The sequence below is a fragment of the Wyeomyia smithii genome, chromosome 2 (genome assembly GCF_029784165.1).
Source record: "Wyeomyia smithii strain HCP4-BCI-WySm-NY-G18 chromosome 2, ASM2978416v1, whole genome shotgun sequence".
NCBI lineage: Eukaryota > Metazoa > Arthropoda > Insecta > Diptera > Culicidae > Wyeomyia > Wyeomyia smithii.
This window is the reverse complement of record NC_073695.1, coordinates 260,698,139-260,717,637: the sequence shown is the minus strand read 5'-3', so window position 1 is coordinate 260,717,637 and position 19,499 is coordinate 260,698,139. Positions and strand designations below refer to the sequence as shown.

General features: G+C 38.4%; 1 protein-coding gene across 3 annotated transcripts in view; it reads right to left on the bottom strand.

Moving 5' to 3' along the window:
• The window catches only part of LOC129720680 (serine/threonine-protein phosphatase rdgC), a 240,188-nt gene extending 224,366 nt beyond the window's left edge, over positions 1-15,822 (bottom strand). For all 3 annotated transcript variants that reach the window (XM_055672239.1, XM_055672237.1, XM_055672236.1), the window contains exon 1: positions 15,056-15,822. The gene's annotated coding sequence lies outside the window, so the exon portion shown is untranslated. The remainder of the gene's footprint in view (positions 1-15,055) is intronic.
• Positions 15,823-19,499: the final 3,677 nt, after the last annotated feature.

Below are 19,499 nucleotides of genomic sequence, written 5' to 3'. Positions count from 1 at the left end.
GTTAATAGATAGGTTTTGGACAAGCCATTTAACTACCCCGGAATTAAATTTAACTATGAGTTGGATAGGCAATGAGTTCAGCAGTTTTATGGTATAACAATCACATTTAAAAGGAAAGTGAAAAATTACTGTTTTGAATAATCACTCAAATAATTTTACTACCAATGAAATGACATGTATTTATTCATACGATGCAGCCAAAAATATTAAATCTGTATGTTACCACAAGGGTAACAATGATGGCTCCGATCACGTCATCATTTTTCAATGATATCAAAAATCATCTGCGTAGAGTCTATTTAGCTCCCTTGAAGCTTCATTTTATATGGAGGGAAATGAAACAATAGAGTTTTTTGGTGTAGATTATTGTTTTAAGAAATTATTACTAAACAAAATAACAAACAATTATTTGTTATTTATTTTGTATACGCTCTTTCGCTGGATGGGCACAACAAAATTCACAAGAATGATTTACATGCTATAAGCCTTCCATTTTTTCCAGTTTGAGTACTGGGGCAAAACCTGTGTTGAGCAGTGTTAAAATTGTATCTTAGCTTTAACGCAACTTCTGTCAAACGTTCAACGATATTTTTTGCGATATTTTGGTCGGTGGAATCACCAAAATAACAAAATATTCATCGTTGATACTATCATTTTGCAGTTTTGTTGAAAGATTTCTATAAACTGTCAAATGTTTTTGAGTTTGTGTCATGTATTCGCTGGATAACAAGTAAGTTATGCTTTGCGCACATTTTTTGTGGATTTTTATCACTGAGCAGCCCTCTACATTTATATATAAAGGAAACAAATCGCAAAACCGCATTGTTTTTAAACACAACATAATAACATTTCTTCACTTATTTTTTGGTGAAACTTTTCAACCCCCACGCCCCCTCCGTAAACATTTCATTCGTGCCCATTCTAATGACACCGAGGTTTGGGTACGACCCCTAGTGAAGCCATTATCTATCCTTTTCGCTTACCTTAGCTTTATCAGTAGAGATGGTAGGATACGGGAGTTTTTCCCTCGACCCGACCCGGACCCGACAAACTGTAAAACTTTAATACCCGTACCGGAATACAAACAAGGGAAAGCGCCTAATCTCGATGTGTCTGAAATCGAATTATCGGTATGTACGAGAATCAAATTAAGTGAACCCGACCCTTGCCCTAGCTGTTTTGAAAACCTTTTGTAATCTTATTATGAAAACAGAATCTCTGTTGTTTGAAAATATGTTTAAACTGGATTCTTTTTTTACGCGATTGATGCATTCTCGCAAAAAAAAAGAATCCCGTAGAAAATGTCGCGTAATTTTCAACAATTCGTGTAAAAAAAGATCACGTCGTTTTGATAAAATCCACCACGTGTAAAAAATATCGTGTAAAATAAAATTATGTAAAAGACAATCGCGTAAAAAAAAGAATCCAGTGTATTCTATCAAGAAATACCTCCATACAATTGCTCGGTAAAACGATCGAAAATTACCTTGATTTTGTTTGTTTAACATCTTTTAAATTAGAGATACAGTGCTGCTTTTATTTAACGACGCACAGAGGAGTACCTAGAACAAAAAGCTGGCCAAAATGAGAAAAAAGTTTTTTTAAGCTTTTTGGAGCCACTATATTTTTTTCTGCAGCTCAAATAAATGCTTCACAAAATGCTATCACTCGATTGACGCTCAACGGTGTTTACATATGCTGGGAGTGCTGTGAATATTGACAAATTTTCAAGCTTTTTTATTGGGAATCGAACCATTTATATTAACAACTTGTTCCAGGCGTCAAAAAAATGACAATTGATCAATATTTTGCAGCAAATGAGTTCTTTATGTTCAACACTAACAAACCAGTTGATAGAAATTTTAAAAATAAAAATTATAACTACTCTTAAGAAGTTTTCGAAATTGGTGATTTTTATGTTTTTCGAGTATCATCACGAACACATCCTTGCTAATAGCTCATCCGGTAACGTCCGGATTGACATTTGCGACCCGTTTGAAAAATCTTGTTTTTGACAAATTTTGACGTTAAGTGTTCACGCGTATATGAGAAAATGAAAAGATTAAATAGTTGATGGTTCCCTGCCTCATCCTCCGAACAGAGTTTCAGCTTAACAGTAATTATATGAGATTAGTTGAGTGAAGGAATTTCAACTAACTTAAGTTTACTTAGCATTAACTTGATGCACAGAATTAATAATCCGTACAAATAACACTCCGCACAAGAGGTTTTATCCAACCTACGTAGGTTGCACGAGACATCATATAATATCATATAATATGTGAGCATCAAATTGAAAATTCGAAATGTAGATATTTTGCCACATCATTTTACTGGTAAATTCTTCGATTTGTTTCGCTGTTCATTTTGCGAACAAAACATCATACGAGCGTATCACTTTGTCTGCTCACTAACACTAATGGAGACACATTAAGCTATGTAAATGTAAACATTGAGTTGTGTGTGTGATATTTATAGTTACTCTTTGATACAATACTCGAACCAGCCACTTCCACTTCTCACTCAAATATTATCCGAAATATTGCTAAATAGCAGCGATAATAATTTTGGCCAGGTTTTTACTCCAGTTACTCCTCTGTGCGACGGTCAAAAATTGCCGTTGATTTAAAACTCATATATTGGATAGTAAAGTGCACCTTCTTATTCCAATGGAACATAACTTCAAGATTCAAGCAAAAACAAGTTTATTTATAATATTTTCCCATTTTCACAAACTTTTCTCATAGTATTTATGCAATCAATGTAATTTTGTAATATCGTCGATTTCCTACCCATTCTTTAGCATATTTAACCCATTTCCGGTAGGTGATGCTGTATGGCATCATGAAATGTGTTTCATCTCTTAGTGGGATGCAAGATTTTGTAACGAGAAGTATAGAATAGAAATAAAATAAATTACCAGTTTCAACTGACACTTTTTTTATCCATCTATAGAAATTGAGTTGAACAATGATTGTCACATTGATGATCTTCATCATAAAAATCATTTTTGGATCTGTAAATTTATATTAGGGGCCATCCACATAACACGTGGACAGATAGTTATCGATTTTGACCCCCCCCCCCTCCCCCTCCGTGGACACTTGCCCATATAAATTCTAAAAAAATTGTATGGACCGTGGACATTAACATTAATTTTTTTATATTTTAGGGGTTTGGTGTCTTGGGAAGAGTTGTTCAGAATGCTGATTAGAATTATCTGACATTCTTACTCAATTCCTTATTCAGCTAGTATCACACTTAGAAAAATTAGCTTTTTTACGAGATATTCAAATACTATCATCGGCTAAGTTGTAGAACTATTGACTTCAAAAAACTTTGCCGAAAACACGAAATTCTCAGGTCTTGTGATTAAATATGAAAAGATAAAACTGTTTTTCTTAAAAGACTACCATAGAACTAGTTTTTTCACTTCAATTATACCTTTACTATTTAAAATATTAGAAAAATGACATTCAAAACTATCAAAATACGACATTCTCGAAGAATTCCGCTTTTGAAAAATATGTGTGCTCATACCACAAAACATGCCAAAACAAATGACGTTGAGTAATACCTCACAAATATTCACAATTTTGAATGATTTGATTTTAACCCTCTAATGCCCAATGTCGCCATTTGGCGGGCTTCAGTCGAAGTTCTGAAAAGCTTCAATAGATACTTAAAAATTGTTTATAATGGTTCATAGTGATTTTACCGAAGCCCGTCTACAAAATAACTTGGGCACTAGATGGTTAAAAATTGACATAATTTTACCTTAAAATCGCTCTATCTCGAAGCTGGTTTAACAGAATTAACTTATTTTCGTGGAAAAAATGTATTTTGTTATTATCTAAAACTTTCTAGAACACCTCAAGTTGATCAGAAGTAGTTAAGATACAATTTAGGTGAAAAAACTAGTTTTAAGCTAGTCTTAAAAAACGGTTATATCTCTCCAGAGATAAGACAAGGAATTTCGAGTCTTCAGCAAAGTTACATGAAATTGGTAGTTTTACAACTTTGTCGAAAACAGTAATTGAATATCTCGTAAAACTGTAAAACTAGCTTAATAAGTAGTTGAATGAAAATGTCAGATAATTATAATCAGTATTCTGAACAACTCTTCCGAAGACACCAAAGCCCTAAAATGTAAGGAAAAGTGAGAAAAGACATTTGACCGTCTGTTATCAAAACTGCGCCACTGTGCGGCCCGTCCCATCCCGCACTTCGAACGTTATCGAATTTGTACGCACCGTGGTGTACTTCTGTGTGTTTTCACTAGAGTGATTCACCACTCTTGTTTCGCTCAGCTGTGGTGTATGTAGCAAGTGTAATATATTTTCTGTGAGCAGGAGAAACACAGCACAAAGCAGAAGAAAGAAGTGTGGTGATGAATTCGCTACACGCAGTGCTTATGCTGGGCAAGAAGTGAGCGATGAATAATCACTCTGCTCTTTCTTCATATTGATAGAAAAAAGAACCGAGCGTCAGTATACTATTGAGGAGGCTTCAAAACTAAACTAAAGTTGTAGAAATAAAATTCTTGTGATTAGGAATAGCATGAAAAAATCTATTTTACCCCAAGGTAAAAAAATGAAAATAACTCAATCAAATCAAAAATAGTTTGGAAAAGAGATCTGGGATTAAAACATGCGTCACATGCATTAATTATATATTAATTATTTCACTTATTTTCGGCTACTCGATTTTTTTCCTGGTTTTTCTCGAGTGTTTGTTTCAATAAAGGCAGGTTGTTAGTAGCTTAGGTATTTATGATAAATATTAGAGAATAATGAGTATGTGTCTCCAATCACAAGGGGTAATTTATCAACACTGTTCCGTCGGGATGCGTTATATTTTTCCAAATCTGTATCATATTTCCAGTTCGCTTAATTTTCGTTCTCTCTACTTAATATACTGTCTGCTTAATGAACTGTTATTTTCATTGCAAAGATTTGTTTCCTTTCGCAATTAAGACTTATCATTCACAGGAATTTAAATCTAGGGTAGGGAACATATTCTAAGCAGCTTTAGGAACCGCCTGTGTATTCAGACGAAATATTCGAAATGTGTTGGGTGAAATTCAAACAGTAGTTTATCGATCTGTTCTCTATCGTTTTCTCTGTCAGAACTTGTTTTCAGATTGTAAAACTAAGTTAGCAAACTTTAACAATCATCAATTAAATTTACCAATCGAGGGACACTATTCCAATCGCCCCGAACCTGTTTTAAGCAGTTTACATCTGTTTTGCAGGCGTTATTTTTTTTCAACACCCGAAGTGGCTCCTGAATGGCTGCAATATAGGTCGATTTGTTTCGAACGATGTTTGTTCACAAATTTCTTTGTGATTAACGGTATTCCTCATATTCGTAAGACAGCTAGACAATCAATGTTTTCGTTTCCATCATTGAAATTGTTGATATTGATCAAAATGCAGAAGTTTGAGGCCTGTTTTCTTCGACTGATTAAAATAGGCGCTACTGCTTAAGCCATTCCTTACCCTACTTGTGAAAAAAGGGAATAAAACTTACAACTAACTTAATTGCTAACTTATTGGTTATCAAGAGAGCTTATCGTAGCAATTAGGGACTACAACGATTGTTGTCGAAAATTGTTAATAATTTTATTTGAAATAGCTTCTAATGTTTCAATGCCATTTCGCTGTGTCTATGCCATTTGGCTGGCTGCACGGCTTTATAATGCGTACCATCGGGGCCAAGTGCGCCTACCGGAATAAAATAGACCCCACACGTGATCCTTAACCTCTTATCCAGCCACTCCTATCCCAACCTCCCCGCAGTGCCAGCTGGGATACGATCAACTAAGGGAAGATCGGGTAAACAAGCCCGTTGGAGGGGGGCTCTTTTGAGTTTTCGAGCGTCTGTCCTCCATGTTAGGAGCGGCTCAGAAACGGCGTCTGTACTCCAGGTTAGGGGCGGCCGATTACCTTCCTCGTGCCAACGTGGGACTCTAAACAGTGTTGTGCACGATGGTCCTCCGGCGAGACAGGGGGTTGGTGCGCAGTTCTTACAAGCCGCCACCGTAAAACACTCACAAGTAATGAACAAGGAACAAATAAATTCGGACTGGAACAATCGGCACAGACCCATGCGACGAAAACGGACTAACGATTGGAAACTCGGGACGTGGAACTGGATCTCTCAATTTCCGAGGGAGCACTCGAGTGCTCTCCGAAGTAATGAAATCCCACAGGTTTTGACGTCGTAGCGCTGCAGGAGGTGTGCTGGAAAGGCTCAATGGTACGTACGTTCCGGGATGGTCATGCCATCTACCAGAGGTGCAGCAACACACATAAGCTAGGGACAGCTTTTATAGTGACGGGCGTGTTTTGGTTGTAGAAATATAAGTTATTGAAATCAGCCACTCTTCTGGAGCTGATCAAAGCTACAAATTATTTATTTATGTTGAGTTATAATTGAAGATATAAATGTTTCAGCTTACAATTATAGTGTACAATCCCAAATTTGCCTTTCCTCCTGCAGATAGATAATGCCGTTACAAATCCGTAGTCCATAGTCCGTAGTCCATAAATTTGGGTTATAATGAATTTCAATTAATTTTACTCACATAGGTTGAAAACTGATTTAATCTATTAAAAGATTATCCAAGACCACTTTTAGCCTATTTATGCCTAATATAATATATTTTTATTTTTATTCAATTTTTCCTAATACCGTTTTCTTATTTATATTTTACTTATTATTTATATTATTATTTATATTTTACTTATTTCGAGTTTTACTAGATTAGAACGACTTAATTTAATAAAAACAAATGTAAAATTGTGCTATCTTATTAGCCTGTATATAGTTTGCTGCCAATTACTGCGCTAAAATCACTACTTCTGATCTTGCACCGTCACCTTCTCTATTGTTCTCGCGGTCGCTCCGCTGGCTGGTGCCACTGGTGATAACGTCAGCGCTGGTGATTTTTTCGCCTGATCCCGGAGAGCGAACTGTATGCCCTGTGGTGTCGTTCACAACAAGGCGAGATGCGGAAACGAGTGATTGGGTGGTGGCCAACCAGCCCTCGAATGTGCAGGTTGAGAATCAAGGGCCGGTTCTTCAACATAAGCATCATAAACGTGCACAGCGCTCACCTCGGAAGTACCGAAGACGACAATGATGAACTCTACGCGTAGTTGAGACGTGAGTGCGACCACTGCCCAAAACATGATATCAAGATCGTCATCGGGGATTTCAACGCTCAGGTCGGCCAGGAGAAGGAATACAAACCGGTGATTGGAGGGTTCAGCGCGCAGCAGCGGACCAACGAGATTGACCTAAGACTCATCGACTCTGCCGCCTCAAAGAACAAGAGCGTGCGTAGTACCTGTTTCCAGCACAACCTCCTGAACAAGTACACCTGGAGGTCACCAAATCAGACGGAAACACAAATCAACCACGTTCTGGTTGATTGTCGGCACTTCTCAGACATCATCGACGTCAGATCCTATAGGAGCGCTAACGTCGATTCGGACCACTACTTGGTGATGGTTAAGATGCGTCCAAAACTCTCCGTTGTTACCAACATTCGGTACCAACGCCCGCTCCGGTTAGATCTTGCGCGACTGAAGTAACCTAACGTCGCCGAAAACTACGCGCATTCGCTCGAAGCAGCGCTGCCGGAAGAGGACAAGCTGGAGGAAGGTTTTCTCGAGGACCGTTGGAACACAATTAAAACAGCCATCAACAGCGTAACGGAGAACGACATCAGGCATGTGGGACGAACCCAACGGAAGGAGTGGTTCAACGACAAATGTAGGAAGGTGATGGATGAGGAGAATGCTGCGCGGGCGGCTAACATGCGCAGTGTCACTCGTCAGAATGTGGAAGGACACCGACAGAAGAAGATGCAGCGAACCCAAATTTTTCGGGAGAAGAAGCGCCGCCTGGAGGAAAAGTAGTTTGCAGATCTGAAACAGCTTCATCATTCTCAGATAAACGCAAAAGTTCTACTAGGAACTCCACGCATCCCGTAGAGGCTTTGTGCCGCGAGCCGAAATGTGCCGGGATAAAGGTGGTAGTATTCTGACGAACGATCGTGAGGTAACCGAAAGGTGGAAGCAGCACTTCGACGAACACCTGAATGGCGCCCAGGCAGGAGACCATGGAGGCGGAGAAAGCGATCCCGCCGGTGCGACAAATATAGAAGACGTGCCAGCCCCAACGATAGGCGAAGCTATTTGCTCGAACGCACCGGCTGATTGCAAGAATTTGGGATACAGAACAGCTACCGGAGGAGTGGAAGGATGGGGTTATCTGCCATATCTGTAAATAAAGCGACAATTGGACTGTGGGAACTATCGTGCGATCACCGTCCTGAATGCCGCCTACAAAGTGCTGTCCCAAATCATTTTCCGCCGCCTCTCACCCCTAGCAAAACAGATTTGTGGGAAGTTATTAGGCCGGCTTCGTGGAAGGATAATCTACGACGAACCAAATCTTTACCATGCGGCAGATACTCCAGGAATGTCGTGAATACAGAACACCACACACAACCTATTCATCGACTTTAAAGCCGCGTATGACACCATCAACCGAAAAGAGCTATGGAAGGTCATGAACGAAAACGGCTTTCGGGGAAGCTGATTAGACTGGTAAAGGCTACGGTGGATGGGACGCAGTGCTGTGTGCGGATTTCGGGTGGATTGTCGGGTCGGGTGATGGTCTCTCCTGCCTGTCATTCAACATTGCGCTACATGGTGGAATGAATCGAGCGGACATCAACACGCGGGGTACGATTTTCAATCCAGTAAATTCGTTTACTTTGCTGATGACATAGACATTGTCGGCAGAACAACTGTGGCGGTGGCAGAACAGTACACCAGACTAAAACGGGAAGCAGCGAGGATTGGAATGCAGATAAATACGTCTTAAACGAAAGATATGCTAACCGGCGGAATCGAAGCCGACCAACAACGCCTAGGCGATGAGTTCGAGGTAGTCGATGAGTTTGTCTATTTTGGCTCACTAGTAACTGAAGACAATGATACCAGCCGAGAGATCCGGAGGCGTATTATCACCGGAAGTCGTGCCTACTATGGGCTCCACAAGCAATTGCGGTCGAACAGACTGAGCCTCCGTACGAAGTGTAACCTGTAGCGTTTTGCTCATAAGACCAGTCGTTCTCTACGGGCAACGGAGACACTACTCGAAGAGAACCTGCGAGTGCTCGGAGTTTCTTTGGCGGCGTGCAGGAGAACGGAATATGGAGGAGAAGAAAGAATCATGAGCTCGCGCAACTCTACGGTGAACCCAGTATTCAAAGGGTGGCTGAATCTGGACGGATACGCTGGGCAGGGCACGTTGCAAAAATGCCGGACAACTACCATGCGAAGATGGTGTTTGCTTCGAATCCGGTAGGAAGAAGATGACCAATGGCGTAGCGGGCAAGATGGGTAGACCAGGTATGGCTAGATCTGGCAGAGAGTACACGGTGTCCCAGGGATTGGAGAGCGGCAGCTAATAACCCAGTGAATCGGAGAAACTTTGTAAATCAGGCTATGTCATTATGACGGAATGCCAAATAAAAAAGAATTAATCTTTATTTACACATATTTAACATATTTATTTTGACAAATTTCAATTTTTTATTTCAAGTTCAGTGAACCGTCATTGATTGCGTTAATTCTTTTTTGTTTTACGGCGAATTTTCGTGTTTGGTAATAAAACTTGTTTCGATTTTATCACGATCAAAAAAAAAAGAATTACCGTGAATTTGACGAATTGATAAATTGATGACGGTTAATATTTGTTGGCTTGTGTAATATCACACTATTTGCTTCAAAATTGTTTGAGAAAAGTATTTGCTCTTTTACTTGTTTAACAAAAAAATTGGCAAATACTTTCTTTAATAATGCTTAAAATGCTTGCATTAAATGCTCAGTAATAACATTTACTAGAAAACACCGTCCGCTACACTTCGATTACAAGTTAGATGAGTCTTCAATACAGCGAGTCGATCACGTCAAGGATCTTGGAGTTCTCCTCGATACCAAACTGACAACATATATCGTTTATTGTTGCTAAAGCCGCTAGACAACGGGGAATGATTTGTCGCAGAACGCGGGATTTCAGAAACATACAAAGTATGACAACACTCTATTGTTTGCTTGTTCGGTCCTCATTGGAATTCTGCTCCACTAATGCAATCCACCGCCCTGAAAGCATCCAACGCCTTTTCGTATGCTATGCTCTTAGCATGCTTCCCCGGCGGTAACCCATGCGTAACATCCGAAACGAGGATCGCTGCCAGCTTCTGCAGCTCGATACTTTTCAGTTTCGGATGTTTTGACTTCACGGATTGACTGCCAGGCCATTCTGCGTCTGATCAACCTAGACGCGACATCCAGAACCCTGTGGAGGTCATCTGCGTTGCAACTGCCTTTTCGTCGCACCAACCACAGCGCAAACAGTGCCATCATTCAAGGAGCCTTCAACCGTGTGTCATCTGTTTTCGACTTTTATTCATCCCATCGAGTCCTACGTACTAAATTTGTATCTTTGTTTCGCAATGTTTTATAAATTATCAACCATTAGGATTAGTTTAATGTCTGTTGGTAGAGCTAAATAAATAAATAAATTCAATGTCGTTCTTTGTTAGTATATTCCCTACTGAGAAAATATTTACTTGAACGAGCAAACTACAGTGAATAGGTTTCACTGTGTCACTGAAATCAAATGCTTGGATTCTTCACAACGTAGACTATTTCTTGCAGTTTTTAGGGAATTGAAATGTTTTAGATTTAGTATAGGTTCCTTGAATCGTCAAAATTATTTAAACCCAACTTGGAAGTCATTTTACATGCAACTTTTGTTTGAATGATTTATTTCATGGTTGGAACCTATGAAAAAGACTGCCAAGCTTTTCATTTAATACTGTGAGTTTAAACAGTGATCAATGTAGAAAATACTACAAGGTATACAGCCCTAGGGTTGTATGAAATGGTGACGTGGGACTAAACACTGTAATTAGGGATTTTTTGTTACAAAATATACAGAGTCTGCAGACAGAATCAATGTGTTTGCTCAGCGACTGTACGTATTTTTATTTTCAGCCTCCCCTGGAAATCAATTTTTAGAATATATTCAACAACACTCGAAAGAATATCGTTTATATCTGACGATATTATGCCTGTAGTATTTTTTTGTTCAAACAACATGTATTTGACAAGGCACAAGCATATCGTGCTTGTTGAAGAAGCACCAAGAATTTCTCGTAATGCGTCAAAGTCAGAATTAACTCTATATCCTCAAAAACCAAATCCAATAACACTGACGTTATCATAATGAAAGGTTTTATCTTATTAAACTCCGATTGAATCAAATCTATCTTACTTTCAAAATATTATGGAAGACCTTACAAAGGTTCATTAATTGGCGAACAGAAGAAGATATGGTAAACAAAATTAATAACAAGTTCCAACAAAAAATCGTTACAATCAACAATTCCATTTTTGTTTTTTGTTTGACATTTTTTTTCATTTGCCTAGAACTACATTCGCTGTATTACGATGACGTCTAATATACGTTCATTATGGAAAAGCTTAGAATAATAATATATCATCTAACAATTTTGAAATATAAAAAGAGATTCTGAATGAATCTTAGTAAATAAACCAAAAATTCACAAATTCACATTTGCAGGTTCTTACTCTTTTATGAATGTGTATATTTGGAAATTTACTCTTTCGATACTATCCGGTAACGATTATTTAGTGAATATCGAAAATAAAATTAAATAAATATCCGTTGCAAAAATTTACAATTCTTGTTGAGTAATTTATGGCAATCATATTTATTAGATAAAGCTTCAATCACCATCAACAACAGCATTGTAGTTTTTCCTCGATTGTACACGAATAGAAATGTACGAACAAAAGTGTACCACTGCAATACGAATAGTACCGCTGCAGTACGAATAGAAGTGTACCGCTGAATGTACGAAACGAAGAGTACCGCTGCAGTCATAGACGACGAGAGACCTGCGGTTCTTTACTTCACTGGTATTGTTGCTTTCACCGGCATGTTTTCTTTCAAGACATCAGTTTTTATTAGGTTTAAAAGCAGGTTTAGAAATTGTTCAAGAATGGGGTTTGTTTCAAACTTTTAGGAAAACTTTTACCTTCGAGACATCATGTTAGCCTAAGGTCATGGAAGCAGAAATTAGTCGACCTATTGGGACGGGGTGACTCTGTCAATTTTTATTTCGATATTGGTACAGAGAATATCACAGGGAACGAATGGTGTCCATTCACGTCGTCTGTGCTAGGAATGCTCGCATGTAATTGGTTCATTGTTCGCGTAAATTTGTCATTGAAACTTTTTATCAATTTTACAGCTTAGCAATGAAATTTGAATGGTAACTAGCATATTACAAAATTGTTACACATTTTATCTATCCAACAACATATTGGTTATTGTTATCCATCATGTGGTTATGCTGTTATTAACGTTTGAAATCTGACGCAACATTTGCCAGTTTCATTTCCAATTTTACAGAATGCATCCCAGTATAGTAAACAAAGACGTAGTCCCACGTCAAAAGTAATATTTTTTTATTCGACTTAAAATAAATAATTCAACAACTTAAAGTAAGCGAAATTTGCGCAATTGATTGTCGATAGTGACCGTGAAAGCAACGTAGTAATCGTCTTCACAGGGACGTTACGTAGGTTGTCAGTACACATAACGAATTTTATTCTTCCTTTATCAGTACCCGATCAAACGATTATAACAAACGGGTAACACAAATATATCTGAACTTAATAGAAATAACAAAGCTTGTAAAATGATGCGAATGTTAAAAAGTACAGATTTATATCAAATTCTGTTATCATACACTTGAATGTTCAAAAGTGTGTTTTTCAAAGCATATTTATAACAAAATTTGTTATTCACTTAACAAAATATTGTACATTCCAACTAATTCTTATCTTTTTTTGTCAAAAACTACCAAAACTTGCTATAATTTGTAATATAGTTAGAGAAACCTGCTGATTGTCGAAATAACATTCCAATCAATCAACCTAATTCTTTTTAGTATATGTCCAGCTGGAGCTAGGACAATCCCGCCACGATAGATCAAACAACTGATGGCAATGGAAAATGTACCCAACAGGAAAAAAAATCATTTTAAATTTATTTATTTCTTGTATTTTCGTTGTTTCACCCAATCGTGCACCCACATGCTTCGGAAACTGCTTCTCAATTTTCGTTATAACTTTTTCACATGATTTTTTTACATTTTTCTATTCTTTCACAAAATTATGCGGTTTTTAAAAGCACATATTTTAAACGCTATCCTCAGAAATAAGCAAGTTATTTTGTTATGCAAACGATCTTATATAACTTCGGAAGTAGAATAGACGTGCTTTCAGAATATTAAATAGTAATCTGCTTATATTCGCCAACTAATTAGTGATTCAAAGTTCAATTAACCTTTAAAAACGATACGGCAAAAACAATATAGTTTTTTTTTATCTTGCTCTATTGTAGTCGGTTTAAATGTTCAACAAAAATGTGTTTTTCTGTACAGCGAATAACTATCTAGACGATATTCGCTTTTTAAGCGGTTTTTTATATGTATATTTTTACGCAAATTTCCCATAAAAGTTGTTTGTCACGCGGCATGCATCTAAATTTTTTTTTCGTTCCAAATACTTTTTCAATGTAATTACTCAATATTATCTGATTTAACCTGATCTTTTTTCTGATTTCCTTCTCGATTCTTTTTCGAACGTAGAAATGATTGAAAACCTTTGGTCAGTTATTTTACGCGGATTTGAAAATTTTCGCGGGTTTATACGCGGATTTCGTATTATTTGCGATCTGCTTTTACGCGTTTTTACGGTATGCATAACAGAAGACTTCAGTGTTTTTAAATATATGAGATAGCATCTGCTACAACTTTTTTGAAGACACTGGCTATCTCTCACTGTCCTACAGAAATAAATTCTTTATATCAGTTTCAGATAGTTTAATCACGATTTCTGTGATTTCGATTTTAAAAAAAGCACAATAAAATACAGACAGTATTTTTCAAAAAAAAAGTATATCACAAGAATCAAATGTGAGCACGCTATTAAAGCACGAAATCATGAAAATAAAACACTCACGCATGAACCATAGTGTATGAGAAAAAATTAAATGACTCAATGCTGAAATATCACTTGTTCCAAATCCAGTTGAGGTATTGCTCAATACCTCGACCACTTTTATATAATTTTAACTTTTAATTATCCATTTGTCTTGCATTCAAGGAGTCATTGTTATATAGGATTTCAAATGAAAAAAAAAAATCTAAATACTTGAGATTGAAAAGCGAGAGAAATAGTTTCCAAACTCTCCTTTCTGTACTAATCATAAAATGTGATAAAGATATCTCTGTCGGGAGTAAAATAGACAAGATGATTTGAATTCAGTAGTGCAAACGGAATCCCATCGGACGTACAGCATCGTTAGCAGAGAGACGATTTCCCATTTTATCACTTCCCGATAGCTTAGTGTCCCATCAACGTTATAGCAGTGCGATTGAATTCGCTTCGTTCGCTTACCCTACCGACTCTGGCCACCGCAGGTATAGTCATCATTGTGCGGAAGAATTTAAATAAGATCGGTGCAGACCATTTACTAGGATTTTCCCTCCTACCGCGTTCGTCAATTTCCCTCAGCCAGCGCAGCAATTCACATCGCCTGGCACTGGCAATGATTTCTCGTTCCGCATAATCTCTGCACGATGGATGAAAGCCATAAAAATGTAGCTTTCGTGTGGCGTTGAGTTTCCCTCTGGCAGAAAGATAACGCTCCACTTGGAAGTACGGTATCACAAGGAAATCAGATTTGCTCAGCTGAACGTTTAATTATGCAAACGCACCCCCGACAGTTCTTCCCGCACTAAATCAAATGGCCCAAGTGGCAACGTACACGCTTTGTTTTATTTTCCATTTCATACAAAGAGACGCTACACCACCGCTCTGGTGGTGAGTGACGAGTGGAAGCAAATATTCAATTGAAAATATAATCTACTAACCGAATTAGCAGCCGTTACGCAAACTTCCCCTCGGCTAAGTCGTTTTAAGTGCAGCACCAGTGACCGGCCACCGTTGCAGAATTGCTATTTTCCGTTCTGCTCTTTGATGTTCAATCGGCAATTCTGGCAACGACGGAAACGCGGTGAAAAACTAACGAAATTATGAGATTGCTTTTTCGACGCGACTAATTGGAATGGATTTTCACTTTATTTGATCGCTACACTCACACGCACTTTTCTTCATGCTTCACTTTTTTTCATTTAACTCAAACAGAATACACCTTCTTTGATAACAATTCACAAGCTCCGATTATCTATCAGCGGACTCGCTTTTACTTCCGATTTCCACTTTCATCAACAACCACCGAACCGGAACGTGTCCCATATAAACTCTGTGGCGTAGAAAAAATAAATTTCCGCCCTAATTAAATAATTCAAACAGCACCGCCTTTGTCCTAGTCAATCAGTTATCGTTCCATCCATTTACTACCGTTAGGGATCAGAGGACTAGAAACCGCACTAGCCCACATACACATACGACACGGTAAACACCCGAAGGAAAGAAACTTGCGTCCGTTCGCTGGCACCCTTCACCGACAACTGACGGGCGATGAGCCGCTCGAGCCCAGCGGAAGCCACCGAGCGGAAGTTTGTCTTTGTCTGCCGCAGCAGCAGTCCGCAGCACGCCACGCTCCGTGTGTGTCTAAGCCCCGTAGAACCGAACCGTCACAAAACACGTCACACTAGTCGAGATCCCGTCGCCCGACTGGCGAACCAACGAAGGCGAATTTCGCAAACAACTGGACCAGCTGATGATGGTGCGAAACTGGCGAACCACTGGGTTTGTCTCCGACAGACAGTCGGGCCAAAACATTGCCAGCACGCACGCCGCCGCTCTTACCCGTGGAAAGCGCTCGTGAGATTACTCTTTTTCTCGCACCGGCCCATATGATAGCGGCGACATTCCAAAGTGGCGCGTTTAATGTTTGTGTCAGAATGCAGCCAGATTTTTAAGAGAAAGAAGCAGGAGAGAGAGCAAAATTTTCTCCGGTAGAAAGTGAGAAATTACGATTGTTTTGATTCAGCTGCTCAGCTGTTTGTGAAAGTAACGTTTCTTGCTAGTACACACTGTGGAGACGCACGGTTGTTTAATTAATAAGTACTGTTTTAAATTACCATGCGTCACCACCATTTATTTTTTTTAACTTTCTGACGGATTTTGCACTCGACTCGACCAGGTTAACTAACTGAACCAGACTTTGATGAAACATTGTGATTTTGTAGGCCTTATTATACATTGTATATTCCATTTTTCAAAAAATAATCTATAATAAGCATGTTTTTGAAACTTTTCTGTTTAAACCAATATACCTATGCGAATGAAAACGAGAGATAGGAAAATATTATTTAAGGATGACTTTTATAAAATAGTCGGAATGTTGATTCAAAAATGTTATATTATATATTCTAAGACGGTGCTAGAGGGAAATCTTTAGCAAATCTACCAAATTGATTTTGAGTTAGTGGCGTCCTCTCCTTGATATGAGGACTCTGCAATCTTGTTAACCAACGTAAACATATTATTTTTTCTAATCAACCGGTACAAAAACCCCTCTCGTTCTCTTCGGTACAACGTTGCAATCAACCAGGAGTAATATTGGTCTATGTAATATGGATATAAGTAGTATGCACACAAAACCCACCGAGGTGCGTTTCGATCAAGCGAGATAAGTAATACAATCTTTGCCGCCTCATCGTCCACATTCAGAACGGTGCATGCATGTACCCATGTGTGGAAGGGTTAGCATAGCAGAAGGAATAAATTTATTTGCACCCGAGTAAACTTCACGATGCGGAAGATCTGAACAGAGTACCGAGTTATCCATTTTACCAGCGCGGAAACGAATCTGGCAGACTTTTGTGCAAAATGTACAGCACATCAAAGCTTTCAAATGTGGATTTTTTCTTGGGGAACCCTGGAAGCGGTTGCACCGCCATCGGTGAAGTTCCATCTCGTGATGATGATATAATTCTACCCAGAAGGAAGTATTTACAGAAGATTTATCAAAGAGAGCACTCCCCCCTTCGACGGAGGCGATGCACGGAAGCTGTCGGGTAGGAATTATTCTATCCTGCCACTACTGCAAAGCGCTTATTATAATTAAATATTTGTTCCAGCATGGGCGATAAGCGTTTCTTAAATGGAAACTGCGCACATTTGCAGCATTGGTGAAATACCGAAGAGTTTACTTTTACTTATGGTATAGAAAAGTTATCCGATGCACTTCGCTGTTTCACTATCAAATACTCAATCGCACTCCGTGCGTTCACCGTCCGTGACACACAGTCGGAATTCTTTCCATTCCAACCTCGCTAAAAGAACGACACGCAGTCGATGGCACCACGTCGCAGCCGTGGACTTAGAATTAGCATTCCCTCCACGGCATTTGCAAGGATTCTTCGCCATTTTTCCCACCCTTTTATGTGTATCTATTATGCCACCCAGAATCGAGCTGTCCAGTTCTGCCTGCCGGTTGTTTGACTAAACCCCCCGTCCGACCTCGGACAGGGTGTGAGGCAAAAATTGCACAACAACATTGTTTGCCCTTGGGACGATGCGGGTGCGAGCTCTCTTGCGTAGTTCAGCATTTTCGTCTACGTTTGTTTCGATTTGCATGGATGGGTAAATCCGCTGCGGATTAGTGCGAACATTTTACGGCCCATATCCACACAAAAACACGAACGTTCTCGAAAGAATATCCGACCCGAATTTAACCTTGTTATGTGTCCGGTTCTGTACAGTTGACGCTTGGACTCATGGCATGCACCTTAAGTAGAAAAAAAAAAGCTGGAATTGAATCTGACACAACAAACAACAATGCTGTTCTTTTTACGAACTTTACTTTCAACCCAGTCGTGCTGCTATCTTTGATCAGGTTTGAATTCTAGCTCAATCATTTTTATTTTTAAAGATTAAGTTGAAATGCATACCGAATGTCTAGCTGGGGATGTATATTTTGCTTAAAATTGTATAATTTTGCTTAAAAATCTATAACTACAAAAACTGGTGGAAAAATATTCTAGAGTCAATTTAGGAGAGTACATTTAGTACTTTCCAATAGCTACTTAATAATTTCAGAAACGAAATTTTGTTTTGCATCAATTTCCGGATAAATTTGGAGCAACTACCCCAACAGACCCAAGTAACACACGTTGGTATAAAATAGTTGACGTTACCTATTCCATGACATCTCTATCACCAGAAAAGCGCAAAACATGAAGGCTAATAGAACAAGTACCGATAACAGCATGAGAGCAAGCCAACTTGATAGAATTAAGTGGCAAAATACATCTCGAGTACTAATACGGCAATGCGCAAATCTGTTGCTATGACAACTGTTAACCAGCGCATGCGCAAATGTGTTGTGACGGCGCAGTGCAACTAGATCGACAATAGCTTCTATCAGTGGCAGTTTTAATTGATTATAAATTGATGACAAAAAATGATTTTCAACCTTTCAAAAAGAGTTGTTTCTTTTGCTTGAATATTAAAATTGTTTTCGCATAGTTTCAACGTTATCTGGATATAAAATCTAACAAAACTAGAAAACGTTGTTGGATATACAATAACAAAATACTGAAGTGATATTGGTTACACTGCAAGCGTTTTGTTTATCTTTTGATGACACGTTTTGACCCACTTCGAATAAATATCGAAATCGTTAATAAAATTTAAATATTAATTTGAAGTATTTTTAAGTTGAGTGTTTAATGCTTCGACTTTTGTACTAAAGAAAAGCATTTCACAGGTACGTAATGTTGTTATTAGATGGTGTAATGTCTAACGAAAAGACCAAGTGATAGTGATTGTTATTCTTGAACTCATGTTATTAAAAACATCTCCAAAACCAGAAAAAATGAGCTTGTTTTCGAAATGCGGTTGTATTACTGATGAAAACCAGTTTAAAACACGATATAATAACGCAAGTTTCAATTGCGCTTGTAGTACACTTATATGACTACTTCCGTTGTAATCTATTTTCTAACATGTTTTGTGTGTTACTTGAGGAGTAACATTCTGAATAGCAACGTGGGCCATACTTTTTCCAACTCTTTTCTGACTTGTCCTCGAAAGTATGACTTCAAGCGTATTTAAAAGGTTTTTAATATTTTACACTTTTTTGTTTGTAATATTAGCATTAATTTGTTCGTTGATAAAATATATCACTGTTATAATCCTGTTATTTTTTCAGCAGATGGATGGTTTGTATTCCATTGAAAAAAAAACATCAGTAATAAATTTCACTTGCATTCCATTTGGCGATGGTCCTTGAATTAGTTGAAGGCGGTACACTGAGCAGTCAGACGTCTACGAGATGGAGCCACCAGGAGACGCACTCAGTAAAACGGCCACGGGGCTGAAGCGAAAAACTTCTGAAATGGG